Here is a 7,598-nt window from a genome sequence, read left to right on the forward strand (position 1 = left end):
GAACTAAGAGAAGCAATTCAAGGGAAGATCTATGGTGAATGCTTATAAATATGGGCAAACTTAAGATGTCCGTGATTTTAATTTTAAAAATTTATATCTCTTTGACTTGTCTTTAAAAATATTGTTCATCTTTAACCATTGTCACCATAACTTCCTTTCCTAGAGGATGGCCTTAATGGAATTTATGTAATAGAATTAAAATCTAGGCTCGTCTTATGCAGCGACATTGTTTATAAGAAGTCTGTTATTTCATTTGTCTTGACATTGATCTGTTATGTCCGGGGCCCAAGGACAGGTCTGCAGTAGGCGGTAGAGGAGAACTGGATCTGGAATCTTAGATTGGAAAGCATCTTAAAGCTCATTCATGACAGCCCCCCGCAACTGTGCCCACTGCGCTCTTGCCTGGACACCGGCAGACAGGAAATTATTTGGTGAATTTCAGGTGTCTTCAGGGAACAGACAGGCACCACTCAGGGGAAAAGGATTCTGCAACAGCAGCGGACAAGGCTGTAGGGTGGCTGCTGTTTACTCAGCAGTATGTATCTGAGCACTTTGAGCTGGCTCTACTTTAATGTTTTCTTCTTTATATATATTTGTATTCCTTTATTCTTATCATTCATTATTTTATTATAACAAAATTAAAACATGCTCACAAGTACAGAGGCTTAAAGAATAATGAGAACGACCTCCTACCGTTTCCTCCTGCCATCGGCATACATCCTTACTGATCATTTTCACAACTAATTTGCACTTTAATTGGCATAATACAATTTAATCTGTTTGATTGCAATCTAGCTCAGGCTTCTTGAGAAAACTTACAGAGAAGTTAATCCTATATGCACTGACATGAAATATGTCCATGATAGCTTTATATAACTTTATTTTTAAAATCTTATAATTTTAAAATAACATACTGTAGGTGTTTAAAAGACAAATGTTTGGTACCATGCTATATACATTTTTATTTTACAACTTTCTTTTTCAGAAAAATAATATTTAAATTTAAAAATTAGAAATCTGCCAGAAGCAGAGAAATGAATATTCCAGAAACATATAATCACTTAGTTAATCCAATTGAAAGCTAAATTTAGTCTCGAAAGAGCGGAGGAAATAAGAAAACAATGAGAAGGGTTACGTTTCTCACTATGTGGTAAGGCAAGACCAACACGGTTTTTTAAAAGAAACATTTTCCTGACACTGACATCTATGTGAAATCTGTTAAACTGACCCTCGTTCACATTCTGGGATGTAGGACAATCAATCAGACAGTGAGTTTGTGACTCTACAGACGTAGAAATATGCCGCGAACAGTCATGCAACCCCTCCTCCACAGCACAGGAAACCATCTAAAACCTCAACAGCTAGTTAAGGCAGCAAGAACAGAGCTGGCCACTCAGGGAGAGGATGTGGCGTCAGGAAGATTGGGGAAAGGACATGAGGCAGGCCCAGCTCTGCTTGGGATGTAGAAATGTATGTAAGGCATGTTAACAATGAAAAAAAAAAAAGAAAAATACCAGGTTGCAAAGGGAGGGCATGGCAAAGGTACGCTCAGGGACTGCTTTTCTCAGCCAGCAAGGTATTGAACACAGGTTCACTGTGGGGATGGCATACCAGAAGTTGCCTCCTTATGAGGCAATAAAGAACTAAGGAACCCCAAACCATGCCAGACTCCTCACGCTGTTGTTTCAGGCGAGGGCAGATGGAAGAAGCAAGGCCTTCATGTGGGTGAGGTCTCCCTGTCTATGAGGCTGGATCTCAGGGGCAGTTTAACCAAACCTCGCTGACACCCGGGGTTGAAGACAGCTGTTTGGCCTCCTCTAGGCCGCACGTCCCAGGCCAAGTCTGCGGTACAGTCAGCCTGACCTAAAACCCATGGCCTGAGAAGGCGAAGCGCATGTCTGATTCCAACAAAGAAGTTGCTCATTCACATGAACAGGTGAACTGTCCGTAGAAGGGAAGATGGTGCGACACACTCGGGGGCTCACAGTGGGGACAGGAGCAGTCCGGAGCCACGTGGTTCCAAACATGCCAGGTAGAACAGGGTCAGGAGGGGGCGGGTGCTTGTGCACCCCACTGCCCACACCCCAATTCCGGAGTCAGCTGGCGCCCTGCTTTTTAACGTAGGACTGCCACGTCTACCTGCGGCTCCCTGAGCATCCGGTGCCAGAGCACCCCAGGAGAGGAGCGAGCGCCCCTGCCCCCTGGTATTGGCCGCAAGAGGAAGAAGCAGGCAGGGCAGGTTCGGGACACATACCTCCTCTGTCGGGCGTCCTCTTCGTTGTCTGTGTCCACTCTGTGGGTCCCCACCACCCGTACCACTGGGACTACTTGGAAAGGGTCACCCAACACCCCAACTGACTCCAGATTGCCTTTTCAAATCTCTTTCCTTTAACAGAGACAAAGACGGGGCCAGAGGCACAGGCTGTTTTTCTCAGCCATTTTCATCAAGCGGTTGCCATGTGGGCTGTTTTGTAATTAGCATTTCTGGGGACATAACTGTGCCTTAGATGGCGTCCGTCATCATTTTGGCTTCATTAAGGAACAGACGTTTCCTTATTAAACGACACCCCATGGTTGGACTTGAGTGTTAACTGTCAGAATAGACCTGATTTTGTTAGAAGCGCTGTTTCTAGCAAATACATCGAAAGCCAGAAACGGACTCTTTTCTTGAATGACAGTTCTTTTCATATAGACAGCAGGAAACACAGCATCCAGGTGACGTCTAATAGGGAGAATTTCGCTTAGTTTGGGTCATACTAGTATATCTATAAATACCTAATTAAGGATAAACTCATAGGAACCAAGATGGTGAGTGAGAAGAGGAGACACACTTTAAAGTGATGGGTAAAGGGATGGGTCATGACTTGATAATATCAAACGACAAATTGTTTTCTCAGCCTCCAAAGTACAACTGAGGAGTAGAACATCTCAACATAGAAAAACAGCAACACGGAATGCAGTTGAATAGCTGTGACGTGGAAGCAGAATGAATGACGGGTGGATGATGCTGTGATTCAGGCGAATCCTGAAGACACTGAGGTGACCGCCCGGCAGGGTCAAACCGGGCGGGCTCTGGAAGTCACTCTCCACTGGTGGGGATTTGAATGATGGCCCCAATTTCAGGGTCTGGCGGTTATGCTGTGCCTCATGGACAAGTCCAAAGGGCCTGAGCCTCCTCCAGCCACATGCCCACAGAGGACCTGCTCCTGGAGTCGGGAAGGTCGGGTAGAAGGCGGCATGTCCATGTGACAGGCATGGGGATGGGGAATCCAGCAGGTGCTCTGAGGACTCCTGCTGGTCCCTGTCTCCTGTAGAACAATGGCCCAAGGACACTGAGGACCCAGGATGGAGCTGGGTTTCCAAAGCAGTAAGTTAGACCCTGGGAAGAGGCTCCAGCAGCCAGAGCACATTGGGTTGGAGGAGCCTGGATGGGAGAAGATGTAGGTCTCCATGGGGCCAGTTTGGAAGAGGCTCCAGCAGGCAGAGCACATTGGTTTGCGGGGGGGCGGGGGGTGCTGGATGGGAGAAGATGTAGGTCTCCATGGGGCCAGTTCCCAGTGTTTGTAGGGTTGACATTCTGCCACGGCGGTGGGGCATCCCCAGCAGAAACCTCCCCACCCAGTGTCTGGTTCCTATGATGGATCTGCAAGCTCACTCCCGTGGTGTCAGTGGGAACTGATCTCCGCTCCCAGCAGCACAGGTCTGGCACAGGTGTTTCTAATCCCCAGGGCTGTGCTAAACTGGTGGACAGGTGTCATCAGATCCTCACATCAGTCAAAGGCGGAGCTCAGGCCATCAATGGGGAAGCGTGGCCTCCCTCAAGGCTCCCGAGTCTTGCCCTTGGAACTGGGTACAGGACATTAGGACGTTTCCTGGATCAATAGGCAGATGTAGTGGATGTTGGTGAACTGCCCACCCCCGCGGTGGGCGTGTCTGCTCATGGCCTGAGCTCTGCCCACATGTCTCCACTGACTCTTGGCATTTAGTGAAGCGGGGGAGAAATCTTAGGGCAGCCTACCTGACATTCATTTCCTTGCTGATGAGCTCAAAGGGGTTCTTTTATTGTTTTTGAAAATTTTTAAAAAATTGCCAGCATTGTCCCGGCACCCATCTCTTCTGTTAATGTTGTGAGAAACCTCGGGCACGTCCTCCCTCCTCCGGAGGATGAGTCCATTTCCAGGTCAGGAGCGTTCCCTCTAATACCTTTTGTAATTGCATCCTGCGCATTTCCAGGGTGTCCTTGGTCGGGAGTGGATCTTATTCATGGGTTGGTTGTCCTTCATTAGTCCTCTGCCTCTATTATCTTATTTTTCTCATCTTTTAAATCTCTATTCATTTCCTCTGTGATCTTATAAGTTTGTTCAAGTTCATCTTTAGCTTTACTGCTCTGATTTCCTTCAATAATGAACTTGATTTTTTTCTCCCAGTGTAAGTTTAATATCTGCCTCCATTCTTCATGTCTAGAAATGTGTTTCTAGGACCACTCTCATCGGATACCATGTGGACATGGAGAATCAGACAAGAGCCGTGTCTTGTTGAGCAGAGAATACCGAAGAGCTGTTTTCAAAAACTTCCCTCTGCTTCGTGGAGGACGCTGTTCACAGGAGATCTCTCCGAGGACAGGGAGCTGGGTTCAGGGGTCGGGAACCGAAGGCCTTAGGGCCGGGCAGACAAGAGGTGAGTGGAGCCGCTGGGTTGGAGAACACTCGGTTCTGCTGTTCGGACTTACTGAAAGAAGCTGAAAATCCCCATTTCTGGGTGCAATGTCTTGACTTTTGAATGTTAAGCCGCCCCTGTGAGAGCCAAACACAGATCCTTCCTGGCAATGTTTACCCAGGGCCCCTGGTTTTCAGCAGAAAGGCCGTCCCCCAGGGGCTGAACTTCCCACGTGGTCTTTGCCGACTCACCCTGGAGTGAAGAAGGCTTTCCCAGCCCCTGGATGGGGACAGCAAGCACAGGGCCCCCGCTCCCCATCCCTCTGCCTGGAGGTGAACACGCCGTGGTGTTCTCCACTGGCTTCCCTTCACGAACCACCTGGGGAATTTTCTTATTCACTTTGAATGTATTTTCTCCCTAATCACGATGGTACCAAGGTAATGTTGGTAGCTAGGCCACATAAAGAAGTATTTCTTGGTATTCTACATTTTTGTTGGAAGGCAAGAAGGAAGAAGGAAGAGGGGTGGGCTGGAAGGCTAAAGAGAAGGAAGGAAAAAATAAGGGAGGGGAGAAAGGAAGGAAGGGCTTGCTTTGATGGAGTTTGAGATTAGAACGAGGACTGAAAGGGAGAGCCGGCAGGCCGGCACACACCACACAAATCGCTCATCAGTTCAGAGTGCCCACAGGCCTGGGTGCAAAGATAAATACGATTCCTTTTCTCATCTCGAAGACTTCAGTCTGGTCCACCATCTGGTGGGCGAGACGGGCGGGTGAACCTAATTGTGCTGCCGAGTGATAAATGTCGGGACGGAAGGGAGACCTGGGGCAGGTTGGCAGATGGAATGATCACCCCTGATGGCAAAAGGGGGTGATATCTGGGAAGTTTCTCAGGAGAAGAATTTCTGAGCAGGGTGTTCAAGGATAAAGAAGGGTTTCCAGATGGGCAAGGGGGCCTCAGGTCTCATTCATTTTTACAGCCAACCTAGGTCGCTGGCTTGATGAAATCCAGTTCTCAAAACCTACTATGCATCATGCAGAAACCTTGGTAAATGCAGGTTCTGACTCAGTGGGTCTGGGTGGGTCCAGCGGGCTCCGATGCTGTGATGACCACAGTTTGAGCAGCAAGACTTGGTTAAAGTGGCTTCAGAGGGTAGAGGCTGAGCAACCTGCTGAGGGCCAGGCACTCATGCGAGTTCTGGGCAGGGTGGTGACCAAGACCAAGACAGTCTCAGTCCTAAGGGGACTTGGAGTCTAATGACATAAAGAAAAAATTATATAATGCCCTAGCCCAGTGGTCAGCAAACTGCGGCTCGGCAAACTGTGGCCCACGAGCCACATGCCGCTCTTTGGCCCCTTGAGTGTGGTTCTGCCACAAAATTCCAGCTCTACAAAATACCGACTTCTGTGCATGGGCCATGAAGTTTCAATCACACTGTACGTGCGCGCCCGCACGTGGTATTTTGTGGAAGAGTCACACTCAAGGGGCCAAAGAGTCGCATGTGGCTCGCAAGCTGCGGTTTGCCGACCATGGCCCTAGCTGGTTTGGCTCAGTGGATTGAGCATTGGCCTATGGACCTAAAGGTCCTGAGTTCAATTCCGGTCAAGGCCACATGCCTGGGTTGTGGGCTTGATCCCCAGTAGGGGGCATGCAGGAGGCAGCTGATTGATGAGTCTCTCTCATCATTGATGTTTCTATCTCTCTCTCTCTCTCTCCCCCTCTCCCTTTCTTTCTGAAATCAATAAAAATACATTTAAAAATTATATAATAACTAAGCCGGTTGCACGAAGATTTGTGCAATAGGCCTTCCTTCCCCTGGCTGCTGGTACCAGTTTTCCTCCAGAACCCGGAACCCAGGCCTTTGGCCCGGCCTCAGCAGAGAAGCCAAGCCTCTTTAGTCTTCTGTCTTCAGTCTTCAATCTTCAGTCTTCACTCCGAGCCTGCATATGCAAATTAACCGCCATCTTTGTTGGGTTAATTTGCATAGTCGCTCTGGTGGGCTGGTGGGCGCAGCGAAGTGACACCAATTTGCATGTTTCTCTTTTATTAGTGTAGATAATAACAAACCCCATGCTCTGTCAGTCTGATCCAGACTCTTCCTCGAAGCCTGCACTCATAGAATTTTCTTTCCTCTAAATGCTCTTGGCCCTGGGTGTCTCCATTCTGCAATCCTGGCATCTCTGGGAGCCTGGAAATGGACCTAGCTGGACTTACTGGTTCCCTGCTTGTCAGGTAAAGTGGTTCTGCTTTGACAGAGCTCTAAGTCTTGGTGCCTGACAGGTGCGTTGGGAACAAGCCGGCACCGCAAAGCATCAGCTGCTCCAACATTCACTGCGCTTCTGCTCCCAGCCCCGGACATGGGATTCGATAATGGCCTCCAGCCTGAAATCACTTACACGAAAGTTGCAGCAAATGAAATAATAAGTTTACAAATGCCATGAGATGTCTGTGTGCTCTTTGATGCAGACATATGTTCATAGGGCCTGGGAGGAGAGGAGGACTCTTTCTGGGAGGTGGATGTGTCAGAAAAGGGCAGGGAGTTACTAGAAAGGCTGGGCTCACCCAGCCAGCCTGGGCTTCCTTCTGCTCCAGGAACTGCCACATTTCGGCCACCCTCTGCCCGGAAACCTCTCCCCACCCTCCTGCCCCCTGCTCTGTGTGACCCGCTTTGCTTCCAGGTCTCTCTTTCCTGACCTCCTGCAAGGCTTAAGGTGACAGTTTCCTGGGACATGAGACTTTCGCTGCTAAATGGAACCAGGCCAGGCCCACAGGATGGTTGGTCATTCTGGGTGTGGTTCACTGTGTTCACTCATCTCTGTCCTCCTGACAAGGGGCGGCAGCCACCTGCAGCCAGTCCTGGCACCGGGCCCACACGGTCAGCTCATGGCAAATGCCTAGAGACACTCGCATGGAAGTGTGGTCCCCAAAACCCCTTAAAACAAGA

Source organism: Myotis brandtii, unplaced genomic scaffold (assembly GCF_000412655.1).
Source record: "Myotis brandtii unplaced genomic scaffold, ASM41265v1 scaffold354, whole genome shotgun sequence".
Lineage (NCBI taxonomy): Eukaryota > Metazoa > Chordata > Mammalia > Chiroptera > Vespertilionidae > Myotis > Myotis brandtii.